This window comes from Quercus robur, chromosome 8 (assembly GCF_932294415.1).
Source record: "Quercus robur chromosome 8, dhQueRobu3.1, whole genome shotgun sequence".
Lineage (NCBI taxonomy): Eukaryota > Viridiplantae > Streptophyta > Magnoliopsida > Fagales > Fagaceae > Quercus > Quercus robur.
Window position 1 is genome coordinate 57,608,679 of NC_065541.1, and position 19,213 is coordinate 57,627,891.

The 19,213-nt window shown below is 37.9% G+C and overlaps 1 pseudogene; it reads right to left on the reverse strand.

Moving 5' to 3' along the window:
- Positions 1-4,493: 4,493 nt before the first annotated feature.
- On the reverse strand, positions 4,494-14,357 carry LOC126696532 (transketolase, chloroplastic-like; annotated as a pseudogene).
- Between the last annotated feature and the right edge of the window lie 4,856 nt (positions 14,358-19,213).

The window sequence follows — 19,213 nt, forward strand, 5'->3', positions numbered from 1 at the left end:
CGAGGCTACGTGACACCCTATGCCGCCGTTAAAATCCCTTATAGATGCATCATCTCGCAGGGGCTCCCCACCGTGCATAGGTGCTGGCAACCATGCTTGTGGTTCAGGATGTTGGGAATTAGATTTCTCTTGGCCCCGTGCGGCTTGGTGCTTGGTTTTCTGCTGCTTTGCAACTCGTTGGGCATCCTCCTCGCGAGTTGGATGAGAGTTGCTCGTGTTTACCACCTCCTTGCCCTTCTGTTCCCTGCGCCTTTTCTACTCGGCAGCGTTAGGAAGCGTTAGCTGTGGTGATGGCCGAGGAGGTTGACGAGGAGCAGGAGGAGGAGACCTGGCGGGAAGAGATGAAGCCTAGGATGGTATTAATTTTGTAGGCGCACTCTTTCCTTGCTGACCTTCCATCAGCTCCAGCAAGCTTTTCTGGGGTTTTCTTTGTATGCCCATCTCCTCAGGATCTTCCTCGGGGCTTATGGGTTGATCAAAAATCCCGAAATCGTCCGAGGACTCAGAGACTGCTACAACCTCTTCCTCGCCTTTCTCCTTTTCCTTTCTCCCTTTTTTTTCCTTTTCCCTGAGGGTAGGTAGGGATGAAGAAGTTCCTGCTGAGACGCTGGCTACGAAAAGAGGCTCTGTGCGAGATGTGTACTGGGGAAGCAGAATACCTTCTGGAACAATGAACCCTTCGTAGGCAACACTGATACGGTGAAGCCGAGGATCGTGGGCTCTAATCACGCACTTTGGCGCCTGAAAAGAAAAAGAAAAGGGGGTATAACCGAGAATTAAGTGTGCTGCCCGGAGTTGACCGTCAGCCTCGTTCACGTATATTTCGGCTTTCAGTAACTTATCCAAGTTCGCCTTATTGACTAACTTAAGATTGGGCTTTGTGTAGCGTCTATCTGCAAAACCGTTGAGTCGAGAGTGAAAATTGTTGGAGACGAAAATAATTAAAAAGAAAAAAGTAAACGAAATGTGCTCGCGAACTAAATATTATAGATCTATGACTACGCGCCCACCTGGTGTTCCCTCTACTATCGGGCAAGGTAGACCATCGTGCCATTCCCCAGAGAGAATAAGGAAATCCTCCTTTAGGTTCTTGTTTGAAGTGGGAAGGCACTGAATCAGCCTTACCTCAGGATATCTCGACTTGAGATAATACCCCTGACCGGTTAAGTGATGGAGGTTGTACACCCAATTCACATCATGATGGGTTAACTTTAGGTCCATTCTCTTATTCAAAGCGTCTATACTTCCCAGGACCCTAAACATGTTTGGAGCACACTGGGTGGGGGATAGCCTAAAGAAGTTGAGGTAACTCCTAGTGATACTACCCATGGGGATAGTCATCCCGCCTTCTATAAAGGCAATCATGGGAATAACTACTTCCCCGGTTTGTCTGGCATCAGCCCATTCCCCTTGGGCTGCGTACCTCATCCCTACTGTTGAGAGGATTTTATACTTAGAGCGAAAGTTTCTAATACCTTCCTCGGATTCAACGAGACATCGAAATTGATTCTTTTGTTTCCCTATTTTTCTAAAAGAGACTTAGCAGAAAAGACTGTTGGGTTTGAAATAAAAGTGGTAAAAACTTCGAGAAGACTTACAGGTTCAAAGGAAGGACCTCGAACAAAGAACGATTATTTGTAGTCGCCAGGAAAATAACGAAAATAGAGAAAGGCAAGTTCAATGTATGAACTCTGGAACCACGTAATCATCGAAGGTAAGGTACAGGGTTAATTTGAGAATGCCTTTATAGTCATATGAGGATTGTGAGCGGTAAAGTTCCTGCTCACAAAACAAGGGAGGCCCTCTGCCGTTTGATTTAAATCTTACCGTCGAACGTGGGAGACAAGGGCGTTGCCAAAATTTAATGCTGCCAAAATCGGGATGCTGAAGCGTCAGGGGCATGCCCCAAAACACGCATAGGTACGGGCTTATGACGTCAAAATCCACCTTCTCTCCCGAGGAGTCGAAAAGTAGGATTTTGAGGGGCTATTGTGGGGGCCAGTCAATCAACAAGCCCATTAAGGTCAGGATCATTGGGCCTATGGCCCATCCGAGGATGCATATCCGTCCGAGGAGGCCAAGTCAGGTCATAAGGGTAATTATCGAGGGGGGGGGGGTAGTCAATATCATGAAAGTAGAGTTCCGTATTCGTCCGAGGACGCCATACTCCTCGGCAGTATGCGTCCAAGGACGATCAGGATGCGGTCTTGTTACAACCGGACCTCGGAATTATGTCACCACTGAAGATGGGATAACAGACCAAGGGTAAGAAAGAAAAGGCAAACAAATATCTATAACTACAGCTGCCTCTGCATTAATTACCTCTCAACCAACTCTCTGGCCGCATTAATGTGGAGGTAATACCTAAACAGTAAGGAGGCAGCCTTACAGCTGCCCATAGGAAGTTCCAGGAGGTGCTAGATGGGACAGAAAGAAATCCCCCAAACCCAACCTACACGTGTGTGGTGAGGATGGAACACAGAGTGGAGTATATAAACTGAAAGAAGAACATGCAAAAGGGGGATCGGAACATCAGAGAAAGAAAGAAGCATAGACTGAGCAAGAAGAACGTGAAAAGCAAAAGAACTGTATCGATTACCAAAAAAGAACCGATTGTTGTGCCAACTCTGCCTTCAATATACGTGAGGGTGAATCTTTTCGTTCCAAAAAAAAAGTTAATCTGGCTTTTAATACCCACGCTCTACAAATTATATTGTTTGAGCCTATTTACGTGCGAACCTAGTATCATTTCGGGTCGTTACAAATTGAGTCCTTACAGTCACTATAGGCTCCTTAAAAACGCCACTATAGGGCTTAACTCGATTTTGAGAAAATCGAGTTTCAAAAGAAGGAATGCTGGATTGTTTTTTTAAAAAGGGCAAATGCCAATTTTTTTCGTCAAAATTTGATGGAAATTAGTAGCCTAAAAATCTAGAAATCAGGAATACTTCCTTATATAATCTTGGAGGATAAACATTGACATCATAGATAATTTACAAAATAATTTGGACAAATACAGTGAGTCTTTCTATATCATGTTTCTTTATCTTAATTTAATGTGAAACTACTTAGGAACCTAATCATTCTTATATGAAGGTAATTAAGTCTAAAAATAAAGGGGCTAAAAACTGATGTACACAACATGTAAGTCCAAAGTTGGTTTAAAATTTTGAATTAAAATTGTACATACAATGTAAATAGATAAACTCCCAATATTGGTCTCGCCAACTCATTTGGAAGGGAGATCCGACTGCACCCAAATTGTTTTCTAGCAAAGAGGTCTTTTTCACAGTTACCATTTGTTGAATTACCATTGGATATTCATGAGTAGTGCCTCACATTAAATAATAATCATAAGAATTAGTGATTAATACATAACATAGTTGCACCCAAAATTATTGGCTTACACTTTTGGGTTAAGTGATGCCCATATTACTTAATTGTCACTTCCTTCTAAATAAAATTTTAAAAAATAATCATTTGGAGCGTTCCCAATACGTCATCTCCCCAACTTGCAGTATCAGAGCCTATGACATTAAATAATAATCATAAGAATTAGTGATTAATACATAACATAGTTGGACCCAAAATTATTGGCTTACACTTTTGGGTTAAGTGATGCCCATATTACTTAATTGTCACTTCCTTCTAAATAAAATTTTAAAAAATAATCATTTGGAGCGTTCCCAATACGTCATCTCCCCAACTTGCAGTATTAGAGCCTATGATGTTGTGTGGGTGACAAGGTTTTCAAGGTTTCTTTTCCAATTGGAACAAGGATGAATGCATATACTTGGAGTCTACACAAGTATGCATAGTATTATTATATAAGCTCATAATGCCTACACAAAGACAATCTTGGAAAAAGTCTCAATAAATGAGCATTGTCAATGGTGCTAAATAAAAAAGAACGGTCTATGGATTTCATAGACTTGGTAGTATGATATTCCCATGGATAAGTGTGTAGGATCGATACGTGATTCTTATGGATAAGATAGGCCCATGGATGACACATTGATGAAGAAAAAAACCTATAAAACAAAGAAAAACTAGTAGGACTTGTTCATGGCTCACAAAGTAGTCTTTAAGCCACAAAGAGGCAATAACTCACACGTGAATAGGAGATTATTAGGTATACATCTACAAATAAAGTCACATGTTAAATAATAATGGCAAGAATGAATAGTCAATATATAACATAGTTAGGCTTAAATTCATTGACTTGACCATTTGGGTCAAGTGGTACGTTCCTATATGTTATTAACTACTCAATTGGAGCTAGTCTCCCTAATGTATTATCTCTTTAATACCATTTGTGGATTCTAATTTGCTTAATTCATAAAGTTTCTTATTGTTGAATAAGATACCAAAATTTGATTCCAATCTCTACCAAAACCAATTGGCGTATCAACTTGATGATAAAGGAAAAAATTATTATCATGTATGGTATCAATTAAAAAAAAAAACAACAACAACAGTTGCTAATCACATAACTAGGACTTAGTGACCCTAGTAACATTTTCTTCAGTAAAACCAAACTTCTTAAACGTATCCAAATAAGCCTCACTAGCTCCAAAATCCTCCACTCCAATCACCCAACCTTGTCCTCCCACGTACTCCCTCCAGCCCATTGGTGAGCCAACCTCAACACTAACTCGCTTTGAAACTCTTGGTGGCAAGACATACTCCTTGTACTCCTTTGCCTGTTGATCAAAGAGCCGCCAACACACTAGTGAAACCACCCTCACTCTCCTCCCTTCTTTCCTTAACATCTTGGCACTCCCTTCACAAAGGCATAGCTTAGATCCAGTACCAATCAACATTATTTCTGGCAAATCATTCCCAGAATTATCACTCACTATGTATCCACCTCTTTCAACTCCACCTGCTGATGTTCCTTCCAAGTGTGCTGCCACTTTTTGCCTTGATAGTGCAATAAGACTAGGAACATCCCAGTTTGCAATAGCCATTTTGTAAGCTCCAGCAGTCTCGTTGCCATCAGCAGGCCTGAAAACTAGAAGCCGTGGCACAGCTCGAAGGCCAGCAAGTTGTTCCACTGGCTGGTGAGTTGGGCCATCTTCCCCAAGACCAATTGAGTCATGTGTCATGATATAGATGACTCCGGCTTTGCTTAAAGCAAAGAGTCGGATTGAATTCTTCATGTAGTCAGAAAATATAAGGAAAGTGGCTGCAAATGGTATGAGACCGCTTCCATGCAATGCAAGACCATTAGAAATTCCGGCCATTGAGTGCTCACGAACTCCATACCTGATTTTGCGGCCGCATGGGGAGTTGGGCTGGCTGAAGTCTTTGAAATCGTGGAGATAAGCATTGTTAGATGTTGCAAGGTCTGCACTTCCACCGATTAGTCCTGGAAGCACCTTGGCAAGCTGGTTTAAGCACTTCTCTGAGTAGCCACGAGTAGCATCTACTGGTTCTGATGCAGACCATTTCTGTGAGACCATAACAATAACAGACTTGTAAACTCACACAATTATGTTGTAATAAATCTTTTTGAGGTGGAACATACTAAAAGAAGCAGGAACATTCAAGAAATAGTTAACTTAATATCAATTTAATTATTAATCTAACACTTCCTCTCGCACACTCTCCCCTCAATAAGTGGAGCCAATATGTGGAATTTTTAAATGGAGTATAGAATAGAGATAAGATTTGAATTTAGGATCACATAATTTGATAGCATGATAAATTATCAATTGTACCAAAGTTTAGACTTATAGGAAAGTGTGAATTAAATAACTCAACTATTATTTTAACAAATGATCAATGTCTAACGTACTCTATCTCAAAGATACCAAGTGATTTCTCTCATTTGAAGTTGTGTGAAAAAAAATTACCGGCAATGAGCTTTCCCAGCCAGGAACTAGACCTCCATTGAGGAGAATTTTAAATTCTACAGACTCTTCTGGATATTTACTTTGGTAGTAGTTAAGCTTAGAGTACCACTCCTCCTCCAGTCTTTCTCCATGGTCTGTTTGAATTTGCAACTCCCTGCAACAAAGTAATAAGGAAAATTATATCATAGATTTCTTCCCCTTCTGGTGGAAATTAAATTGCTCTAAAGCATTATGTATAAGTTCAATAACCCAAACCTATACACCATAGGAAGGACATGGAATGGCCCACGATCACTCTATCAGAATAGCAGTGAAGATGATCACAAGGAAGCAAGAGCAGAGCACGAGACAGCAGAGCTTAATTTGAGTGAAGAACAAAGTGCTGCATAAACGACATCAGAACCATGAAGAAACGGCAAGTAGTTTTAGTGTCTGTATTAATACCCACACGTGGGAAAGTTAGTTTGCTGTATAAAGACACGTGTAGAAGTTAGTTAGTTGAGTTTGTTAGTCTCTGTTTTTCAGTTAGATCAGTTCCGTTACTTGGGTCAATCTATATATAGTCTTGTACATTCATCTTTGTAATTAATGAAAAGATAGATATTCTTCACTTTTCTGATATGGTATCAGAGCAAATTTCCAATTTTTAGGGTTTCTTTTTCTCTCAAATTTCTTTTCAATTTTCTCAGGAAAACACTCTGTTTTTTTGAGAAAATTCCTTTTCTTTGTCATCAATGGCTTCCGCTGCCACAAACACAAATACAACTGGTTCAACTAATGGTTCTGTACCTGAAAATCCATCTCCTTCTTCACAAGATTCACCAATGGATGATCCCCTGTTCTTGCATCATGCTGAGAATCCAAGCTTAGTGTTAGTTACGCAGCCTTTAATTGGTGGAGAAAACTACTCAGCTTGGGCTCGAGCTGTGAGAAAGGCATTGCTCACCAAGAACAAACTGGGATTTATTGATGGGACTCTGACTCTCTCATCTCCATTGATTTCTACTCCTTCATCTGTGCAAGCATGGATTCGATGTGATAACATGGTTGGGACCTGGTTGACCAATTTAGTTTCTTCAAAGCTTCAAGCAAGCATTATATATGAAGATACTGCTCTGGAAATATGGACTGATTTGAAGAATCGTTTTGCACAGACCAATGGACCAAGGGTATTCAATCTCCAAAAGGAAATTTCAGAATTACATCAAGGTGAGATGAGCATTACCGATTTCTTTACTCAGTTGAAAGTTTTTTGGGATCAGTTACAAAACCTTAGTCCATTTCCTTCTTGCTCTTGTGGAAAGTGTATGTGCAATATCAACAAAAGACTCAATGATTTACAAGGTAGAGAGTCTGTGATGAAGTTCTTAATGGGAGTAAATGAGTCTTTTTCTCAAGTTAGGTCTCAAGTGTTACTCATGGATCCTATTCCATCACTGAGCAAGGTTTATTCCTTGATGATCCAAGAAGAGACTCAAAGGTCAATCCCTAATACACCAGTTGTTAAAGTAGATTCCACTGCTTTGGCTGCTAAAGTGTCCACTGATCAAGCCAATTATGTTGTTAATTCTGTTGGAAAAGGAAAAGATAGGCCAGTTTGTACCCACTGTGGCAAGACTGGTCACACTATGGACAAGTGCTACAGATTACATGGGTTTCCTCCAGGTTTTAAGTTCAAGAATAAGACTACTATGGCACATCAAGTCTCCTCAGGATCAAGCTCAGAATTTGTTTCACCAATGCATCAATTTTCTACCTTCAGTCCTGAGCAGTGCCAACAGCTTTTAGCCTTGTTTAGTACATCCAATCTTTCTTCTGCAGCACCACCTCATATATCAGATGCCTCAATGGTCACAGCAACTCCTTCTTCCACTTCTGCTAATGTGGCAATGGCAGGTATGAACTTCTCTCATAGTGTTTTTGCTGCTCAAGTGGTAAATAGAAAGGCTTATGGTTGTAATACTTGGGTCTTGGACACTGGTGCAACTGATCATTTTGTATGCTCAGTGGATTTGCTAACTTCAATCACAGCTATTAGGCAATCTTTGGTCCAATTACCTAATGGGGAATCAGCTCAAGTAACTCACATTGGGACTGTTACTCTTTCTTCTTTCCTTGTTCTTAAGAATGTCCTTTGTGTTCCATCTTTTTCTTTTAATCTCTTGTCTATTAGTTCTTTAACTCATTCAGAATCATATTGTTGTGTTTTTCTGTCTGCTTATTGCTTCATTCAGGACCTTATTTCCTGGAAAACAATTGGGGTAGGCAAAGCACTTAATGGATTGTACCTGTTGCAGTCAAACAGCCTTCACCAATCCTCCAGCTCCTCTTTTGCTACCTTTCTATCAGCTCACAACCTCACTGATGCTTTTGGTCATTTCACTGCTGTTACTTTCACATCAGTCTCCTCTCAACCTTCATCTATTTGGCATGACAGGTTGGGGCACCCATCTGATGTCAAACTCAATAGTTTGTGTCATGTAATTCCTTCTTTAAAACCTTCTTGTAACAAAGGTTGTCAAATCTGTCCTATGGCAAAACTTAAGCGATTGTCCTTTCCTTTTCATAATAATATCAATTCTTGTGCTTTTGACTTGATTCATATGGATGTATGGGGTCCCTACTCAACTCCAACTTTAGATGGCTTCAAATATTTTTTAACTATTGTGGATGATGCTACAAGAGCCACTTGGTTATTTTTAATGAAGTCTAAATCTGAAGTTAGGGAGTTATTTTCCTCTTTCTATACTATGATTCATACTCAATTTAGCCTTAAAATCAAAGCTGTTAGAACTGATAATGCCAAGGAGTTTAACATGTCTGACTTCTTCAATTCTCATGGAATTATACATCAAACCAGCTGTGTTTACACTCCACAACAGAATTCTGTTGTGGAAAGGAAACATCAGCATCTTCTTTGCATAGCTAGAGCTTTACAAATTCAATCCCAACTCCCTCTTCAGTTTTGGGGTGATTGTGTGTTACATGCTGCCTATCTTATCAATCGGCTTCCATCTCCTTTGCTACATGATAAAACTCCTTTTGAACTTCTTTTCCACAAAATTCCAGACTATTCTAATCTCAAAACTTTTGATTGCCTATGTTTTGCATCCACCATTTCTCACACCAGATCCAAGTTTTCTCCAAGGGCAAGGAAGTGTGTCTTTCTTGGCTTTCCTTTCAATACTAAAGGTTTCAAAGTTTTTGATCTTGTCTCTCACACTATTTTTGTTTCTAGAGATGTCACATTTCATGAAAATGTGTTTCCTTTTGTTTCCAACTCAATTACTTCTGTCCAGTAGCCTTGTTTCATTCCTGTGTCTAGTGTTCCAGCCATTAATCCTCTCTTTGATCCTTTAATTCAATCTAAGTCTAAATCTGCTCCTGTTGTACCTCTTGATCCCATCACTCATATTCATCATTCTATTGATGATGATCTACTTGATGAGGTTCCAGTTGAGCCCCCTGATCCTATTGTTGATCCTATCCCTCTTAGAAAGTCTTCTAGAGTTGTCAAACAACCCTCCTACCTACAAGCTTACCACTGCAACCAGGTCTCTTCTGTCATTGCTGCACCTACTTCCCAGTCAGGTACTTCTCATCCACTTTCCTCACATCTCTCTTATCAACACCTCTCTTCATCTTACAAATCCTTTTGTTGTTCCATTTCTTCTCTTGTTGAGCCTACCTATTATTATCAAGCTGCTTCTAATCCCAAATGGCAAGAGACCATGACTGCCGAAATAGCTGCCCTTGAAGCAAATCACACATGGACTTTAACCCCTCTACCTGCTGGTAAGAAGCCTATAGGGTGTAAATGGGTGTATAAAATCAAGTTTAAGGTTGATGGTTCAGTTGAAAGGTACAAGGCAAGGCTAGTTGCTAAAGGTTTTACACAGAAAGAGGGTGTGGACTATTTTGAGACCTTCTCCCCAGTGGCCAAAATGGTTTCTGTCAAAGTACTCCTTGCTGTGGCTGCCATAAAGGGCTGGTTCCTTAGTCAATTGGATGTGAACAATGCTTTTTTGCATGGTGATTTGGATGAGGAAGTTTATATGGCTCTTCCACAAGGGTTTCATAGCCAGGGGGAGGTAGTTTGTAAGCTGAATAAGTCCTTATATGGGCTAAAACAAGCATCTAGGCAATGGTTTGCCAAGTTTTCTGGCACTTTGTTGCAGCTTGGTTTTACTCAGTCCAAAGCTGACTATTCATTGTTTACTAGGAGGCAAGGTGATGTTTTCATGATGCTTTTGGTGTATGTGGATGATGTCTTAATAGCTTGTAATGATAAGGCTGAGATAGACAGATTCAAGGTTTTGTTGGATGACAGGTTCAAGCTCAAAGACTTAGGTGACTTAAAGTACTTTCTTGGATTGGAGGTTGCTAGATCAGCCAAGGGAATTGCCCTTTGTTAAAGGAAATACACTCTTGAGGTGCTTAATGATGCTGGTATGTTAGGGTGTAAACCAGCTAAGACCCCTATGGAACAAAGTCTCAAGTTAAGTCAATTGGAAGGAGAAGAGCTCAAAGATCCTAGCATCTACAGAAGACTAATTGGGAGATTATTATATCTGACCATCACAAGGCCAGACATCACTTTTGTTGTTCATAAGCTTAGCCAATACATGTCCAAACCAAGAAAACCACATTTAGATGTAGCCTATAGAATCTTACAGTACTTGAAGAATGAACCCGGGAAGGGTCTCTTATTTTCTTCCAAGACAGATTTACATTTGAAAGGCTTTGCAGATGCTGATTAGGCTTCATGTTGTGATACAAGGAAGTCAATAACAGGTTATAGCATTTTTATTGGAGATTCTTTGGTGTCTTGGAAATCAATGAAGCAGTCCACAGTCTCCAGGTCCTCAGCAAAAGCAGAGTATAGAGCTATGGCAGTTGCAACATGTGAACTTGTGTGGATTTTGTACTTTCTAAAGGATATTGGAGTTAAACATGACAAAGAAGCATTGTTGTTCTGTGATAGCCAGGCAGCATTGCACATTGGTTCCAATCCCGTTTTTCATGAGAGAACCAAGCACATTGAAATAGACTGTCATGTAGTCAGGGATAAAGTTTTGGAAGGTGTCATCAAGCTTAATCATGTGAGGTCTCATTGTCAATTAGCAGATATGCTTACCAAAGCATTGGGGTACAATCAATTTTCCAATCTTGTTGACAAGATCGGGATGATGAATATACACACACCAGCTGCTCTTGAGGGGGAGTATCAGAATAGCAGTGAAGATGATCACAAGGTAGCAAGAGCAGAGCATGAGACAGCAGAGCTTAATTTGAGTGAAGAACAAAGTGCTGCATAAACGACATCAGAACCATGAAGAAACGGCAAGTAGTTTTAGTGTCTGTATTAATACCCACACGTGGGAAAGTTAGTTTGCTGTATAAAGACACATGTAGAAGTTAGTTAGTTGAGTTTGTTAGTCTCTGTTTTTCAGTTAGATCAGTTCCGTTACTTGGGTCAATCTATATATAGTCTTGTACATTCATCTTTGTAATTAATGAAAAGATAGATATTCTTCACTTTTCTGATACACTCCAATTAACTTTTTGTCTCATTTTTTTCGTATCATCTTCGTCGAAGGTACCATGATGAGCTTTCGATGTTCCTTCCTTCCCAGACAATTTTCCTATTAGTGTCTTCACCTGGAGAGAGGAAAAAAGAAAAGGAAAATAAATTATCAAACGAGTTGAATAGAAAAAAATTTGCATTAAGGGGTTCAATTTCAAAGCATGCTACGATAATCTGTTACTACTTAAATATATATAGTTTGTTCAATCCACAAAATATTGCAAAACTTTATCCATTTAGTGAGTAAATTTAAAATTATGAGAATAATCAGTAAGTTTATGATGCCAAGATGAAGTAAAAAAATTCTTCTCTAGAATCTCTACTAGATTACACACCCTGATGAAAGTCGGTTTCTCATTTTCACTGAAAGCAGAACAGAGGGCATCCTTGAATGAATTCATATTACTGTGTATGTTATCCACAGTGATTGTATTCCAACCAAGAGCCTTGAATCGAGTAGATATATCTTCAGACAATGCTAAGGTTGTCGGTCCATCAATGGTATTATGATTATCATCATATATTAGTGTAAGCTTATTAAGCTTCCAATGAGCAGCCAAGGATGCAGCTTCAGGAGATATGCCTTCCATTGCACAACCATCACCCATGATGCAATATCTGCATTGACAAATCGATAGATTCTCAAAGACAACATATCATGCTATTTCAAAATTTTTTGTCCGAGTTAAAAGGAACTAGTTTTTATACTTACGTCCGATGGTCAACAAGAATAGCATCAGGTTTGTTGAATCTTGCTGCTAAGAGCATCCATAGCAGTGGAGCTAAATTTTTAGCAATTTAGCTCCACCAAAAGTTACTTTATCTATTTTACCTAAACACATGCTACAGCAGTGGATCTATTTTAGCTTTCAACACAATAAAATAATATATTCATCATAAAATAATATATCACCACCACCACCACACTGCACAAACATCCTCCACCACCACCACCACCGGCCACCAATCCACAGCAGGAAAAAAAAAATCAACCCAAATCGAACCCACAAATCCACAACCACCACCACCACCTCTACCACCACCAGCCACCAGTCCACAAAAGGAAAAAAAAAAAAAAAAAAAAAAAAAAAAAAAAAAAACCAACCTAAATAGAACCCACAGCCACAAATCACAAATCGGACCCAGCCATCACAAATTGAACCCACACCGGTACGACCCACCACCGCAAAACGACCCACCACCACCACCATCTCCACCGTGATCCTTGAAATCCAGCAACCCAAACGCCGAAATCCACCAAACCCAAATCCAGCTACCCAAACGTCGAAACCACACACCGATCTCAACCCCGATACCAACGCACACCGAAGCACAACCACGACTCAGCGGCCGGAGCACAACGTTGAGAGAGTGAGGTTGAGAGAAATACCGGAGTTGAGAGAGTTGAGATTGAGAGAGATGAGATGAGAGTGAATGAGAGAGAGAGGCATTTTTTTAATAAAAAGCTGGAATAAAATAATGTTTTTTTTTTTAGCTCTAATGAACAGTGCACATTCTATAGATGTGCACTGTTCATGTGGAGCTAAAAAAAATGGATATATCTCCACTGCTGGAGCACCATTTTAGCAGCAGTGTAGCTATATTATAGCAATATAGCTACACTGCTGCAAATGCTCTAAGTGAGCTTTTGCTAAGGCTAGACCGACTGCATTAGCTACAACTTGTCCAAGGGGGCCTATTATCAAGAACAGTTATTAGCTAAACAACTAAACAAGTATATCACTTAAATCCTAACTCCAATAATAGAATAACATTAATTGCGTATTAAAGTCTGCAATTATATTATGGTTATGCCTTTTTCAACCTGTAGCCTAAATAATTTATGCGATACCTAGTGGTAAGTATTGAGATAATTGAATTTTGGAGACATTACCGGTTAAAGTAAACATTTTCTTAGCTAATCATGAATACAAGACAACTGATTGGAAAGGATTTTTTAACTATTTGTGGAATCAGCAATATTTCACCTGAATCTACTTTTAGTACTTCATTCTAATAGTGTTAATATCATCTATGGGTATATTTCTTCTATACATGTATGGTTTTTTCACTTCTATAAAATTGACATTATTCCAATCACAGCTTATCATCTTAACAAATTGTAAAAAATATTGTGCAATTTATCACCTTATATGGCAAGAATTTACCTGTTGTCACTTCAATGCATGCCATCTGTCACCACATTCTCAGGGTGACCTGGGGTCCGACTCCCAAGCTTACACAAGCGTTCTAGGTCTTGCAACTGGGAGGAAAAGTTCCTCCTTTAGTTAGCTTGATGAGAATAGAGTGAAAATTTTGCAATATGCATAGGATTTGAAATAGATCATCCAAGTTTTTTAGAAAGTCTAGAAAACTACTCCCACAATTTGAAATATGCATATGCCTGAACTGATTGAAAACCAGCGATGTGAAGGCAAACATACTGAAGCAAGCAACCATGGCTAGCACTCAAAACAAACCTGTCCCTGTTAAACCATTTGGGGTTTCTGGGATTGTACCTCATGACATGCCTATATAGCACATAACCCACTTCAGCCATTCCAAGCGCCATACCAGGGTGGTCAGCCTTGGCATGTTGCACCGAATCAACAATAAGCATTCTCACATTGTCCACGCATCGCTTATCAACCAATTACTGAAATGATTCGTCCGTCGTCTAGCTCTGTGTCATTGTTTTGGTTTGATAGTTTGGATGGGAAAGCTTGTTTGAGCTCTTCAAGGCAAGAAAGTTTGTGGGATTTTGTTATGCTAGAATGGTTGGATTTGAGGCAACTATATGGTTTGAACCGAGTTGGGAGAGTATTGATTTTGTTGTTATTATTATTTTGGGTTGTAAATTTGAAGGAAAGGAGAGGGAGAGATGGGTGCAAGAGAAGTGAAGAGAGAGTCATGGAGGAAAATTGGCTAGTTTCTCTTTGTTTTTGTGCGTGTTAGAGAGAGAGAGAGAGAGAGAGAGAGAGAGAGGTGAAGCTTGTTGGAGATGAGAAAGCTAACTATGATAAATGCATGTGGCGAATGTCAGGGTCAATGGTGCGATATTGTGTCTGAACTCTGAAGCTGAGTTGGGCGTCGCATTGGTCTACACGTGCTGTGCATGCCAAATAGAAAGATGTTGAGTTGGCTCTACTTCAACCAAAATCCTAAAATAGAGGAAGCCATAATCCACGAGAATTCACTTTTCCACTAATCTTGAGAAGAGAAAGTGCAGGGATATAACTTTTATGATATAGCTTTTGGTTCTATATGAAAATGATTCTTAACCATTTAAGCTTATTTGACTTTATTCACTTTTCCACTTATTTTGAGAAGAGAAAAGTGCAGGGATATAACTTTTATATTATAGCTTTTGGTTCTATATGAAAGTGGTTCTTTACCATTTAAGTTTATTTTACCAAAAGATAAAATGTTGATTTGGAATAGCTTTGTTTTCAAATCAATTAACAATTAAGAAAAACTGATATATAGTGTCTTTTTTAAAAATTATATGTTAGTTTTTAGACCCCTTAAACAATTGATTTAACCTAGTTAATTAATCAAATTGTTACTTAGTCCAAATTCCAAGTCTAGGTTATCACAATCAAACAATCATATCATGCATAGCAGCGGAAAATAAATAAGACAATGATATGATCACCCAGGAAAACCAAACCGGTAAAAAACTTGGGGAGAATTTAACCTAGCTATTTTCAAGGTAAAAAGCAAATCCACTAGAAAGAATCGAAATTCATATAATAAGACTTACAAGCCCCCACGCTCGACTTTTTATTACTACCAACCAGTAGAACTTACTGACACGACCACGTGCAAACTCCGAATCCACGAACTCCTTCTTTCTTTGGTCTTTACAAAACACAAACACCCCCGTTTGTGACTTTGAGATCCCACTCAAAGGTTTAGCAACGCAAACTCTCCTGTTTGTGACTCCAAGACCACCCTTAAAGGTTTAGATCATCAACACCTTTGATGACAAGAGAAGGCAGCAACTTCTACAATACCGAATCTTGAGATTCTTCAAGGAATAGCACCAGTAGAAGACATAAGAGAGCCTTTTAGGAACAAAACCCTAAATACAAAAGAGGCACACTCTTTTCTCTCTGAAAAGCCTTATAAAAACATGCTTAGGGTTTCCTTTATATACTGGGAGAAGTAGATTAGAAACCCTAGTCCTAAATGGGCTTGAACTGCTGTTTGGGTTTAATTAAAATTCTGCAGATACGACTTTCGATCGATCGATCGAGCCTATCTTTCGATCGATCGAACCAGACAGATTATAAAATCTTCTTCCTGCAGCTTGTATGTTCTTGAATCTTGACTTGAATCACATTGAGTATTGTCTAATAAAACCTATAAACTCTAAAATCTATATCTAGACAAGTTTGTATTCACAATTTGCTAATTGTTCAAAACATTTAGAACCTAACAAACTCCCCCTTTGGCAATTCGTGACAAAACTTTCATACAGAATGAAATGCTCAAATACAAGAACAACCCAATACAATAAAATGCCCAATTACATCACAACTCCCAATCTAAGACTCCTAACCTAGAAGTTGCAAGAAGAGGTAGAAGGTCTTAATCAGAATGCACCTGTCTTTCCTGAAATACTCAACAAACACATCACCGCATGTGTGGAAAGAAAGACATATAAACAGTAATATGAAACAGAATATAAAAAACAAAAGTAACTTCTAACTCTCCCCCTAAGTTAGATACAACAAAAAGTTTTTTATATTCTCCCCTTAAACAAAACAAACAGTTCATCTATGTCTCCCCCTTTTTGTCACGTATTGACAAAGACATACGCAACATAGTAAGAGAAAATAGAGACAACTCTCCCTATAAAGAGCAACAACTCCCCCTAAGAACCACAAAGGTTAAAAAAAATTTCTCCCCCTATAAAAATAGGAAAAACAAAACAAGTTTTGGGAAAAACAGTTTTGGGGGTTGGGGATAAATAAAAAGACACAAACTAAGTTTTTTTTTTTTTTAAAGTTGAGGATACACATGAAGAAAAAATATTCTCTCTTGCAATAAAATGTAAACATGGCACTATGTGACCCATAAACAATTGCATGAGTAGAGAAAATATTTGCATATTGATTATCTATCATATCTCTTAAGAAAAATATTTTCTACACTTCACACATAACTCAAAAATTAATCAATCAATTTTTAAATCAAGTAGAGTACCCAATTTAGCAAAGTGTATGCATGTTATGTGTGAAAACAATGAGAGATATGACTGCAAAACTGCAAGATGGATATAGAAAACAATGCAATGCATGTGAATCCTAAACATAAATGATGCATGGAAAAATCAAATTTTTGAAAAAACAGAGCAATTTAATGCAGAAACTCCTCAAAGCACAATATTTCATGAATAAAATGCATGAGTATGAGATTAAAAATTTTTCAAAAAAAACTAGAATTCAACCAAGATCTTCCAAAAACAAGTTTTTCAATCAAATTGTCCTTAAAGAACTCAAAACATTAAACACATTTTGCATCAAAATCAAGGAACTTTTAATCTTGGATGGCCACAACAAGATTACACACAATATAATGTACCAAGTTTAGCAAAGAGTAACTTGTGTAGTGTGTGCAACTAGTAAAAACTTGAGATACATGTGAGGTGATATATAAATGGAAACCAATCACAATTTCTACAAAATTTATCACATAGAATTTGAAAGAGACTATCGCCTAAAGAGTTACATCATATAACTCCCACATCTCCTAGATCATAAGCTTGCAATTATGTAAGTTTCTTGAATTTTTGCCTCATAATATACACACCAATTTTAAGTCATGTGATTTTGGCATCAAGCCTAATAGTACACACCAATTTTAAGTATTAAGCAATTTAAACCGAGGTTTCACCTTATATTCTTTTCGTGCATGTGCTACACTTTCTCGAACACAAAATTTTATGATATGCACTAAAGTGTTCATGATTGGCTAGTGAACAGTGGTGAGATGGTTATTTATGCCTTTCTCTAAAGGTTCAAGTCCGACAGTCAAAGACATGTGACTTCAAGATCAACACAAAGTGATCAAAACCATGAACATCTTTCCCACACAACATGCACTACAAAGCTCCAACTAGTAAAGTGCAATAAGTAAATTCATCAAAGCTAAACAAGGTACATAAACTTGTTATGTAAAGATAATATGGCCAATCCTTGATTATAAATCCAAGATGTGAAGAACACAAAAATCTTTTTGGTTTTAAATAATTTATGACCAAAAACAAAAAGCACACATTATGCTAAATGAACAATGCAAATGCAAAGCATGACAGTGCTTAACTAAGCTATAGAGGGTACACAAACAAGAAATATCAATTTGTTAATTAACCCATGAGTACATGTACAAACCAGTACATACTCATACAAAATCAAAAATAGCTTAACACTTATATAACACATACTATTCATGTTTCTCCACAATGTCAAACATGTTCTAAATCAAGAAAGATATCATAATTCATGTAATCCTCAAGAAAAATAAAACAAGAATCAAATTAAAATATTTTTGTCTTTTTGAAATTTTTCAATGTTTTTGGATTTTTTTTTTAAATAAAAAACAACCTAAAAAAAACACGACCAAAAACAAAAACAAAACATGTCCACAATTAATTGAAAGAATTAAATTAGAGATAAGTTAGCAACACTCACCTTGGAGAATCTTTTCTCACCCATCTAGCACGAGTCTTCGGCTTTGTAGGTGAAAATCTATGTGAAGCAAAGTGTATTTGAGGGATTACACCAATTTTCTGAGAAAGACTGAAATCCTGCAAATTCCTTTCACAAGCCAACAAGCTCAAATTTTTCAAAAGAATATGAAACAATTTATATGGACTTATGGCAGGAGAAATATCATCACAAATCCTAGATTGAAACACAGAATGCTTAAATTTTAATTTATGACAATTAGCACGAATGTGACCACGGACACCACAAAAGTGGCAAACAGGAACAAATTTAAGAACATTAGTATTTCTAGTGGGGTTTCCGATCACAAACTTTGGTTCTTGCCTCAACAAAGAACAATTTGGTCTAATATGACCAACAACACCACAAAGGTAACAGGTAGACACAAAAATAGATTTATTATGCTCTCTAACAATAGGTTTCGACTTAGGTTTAGAAACTTCAGCGTCTACATCAGAACTTTTACATTTGTCTAACTAAGCAAAATAATCCTTTTCTTCATTATTCCTCTTGAAAGAAGGGATATAAACTTTCTCAGGTTTAGGCTTAAAATAAACAGAAACACTTCTGTTATCAACAGCAGGCTTGATACTAGTCAAATTTTCAATTTTAGCTTTAGATTCATCTAACTCTTGTTCCAAGCTTTTCATCTTCTCATCTTGAGAGGAAATTTGATTTCTCAAAAATTCATTCTTTTTATTAGATTCATCTAATCTAACAATCAATTCATCTTTTTCAAGATTAGCCAATTTTAACTCTTCTTTAAATTTCTTAGCAATTTTCATAGATTTCAATAATTTCTTACGAAGAGTTTCACAAGCATCAATAAAATCAACAGAAGCATGAGCAGAAACATGATCAGAAAGACACTTCAAATTATCCATGACAACAGGAGTCAAAGATCAGCTCTTAGATCAAAAGATTTAAAATAAAAGAGCTACCCGCTCTGATACCACTTGTTAGTTTTTAGACCCCTTAAACAATTGATTTAACCTAGTTAATTAGCCAAGTTGTTACTTAGTCCAAATTTCAAG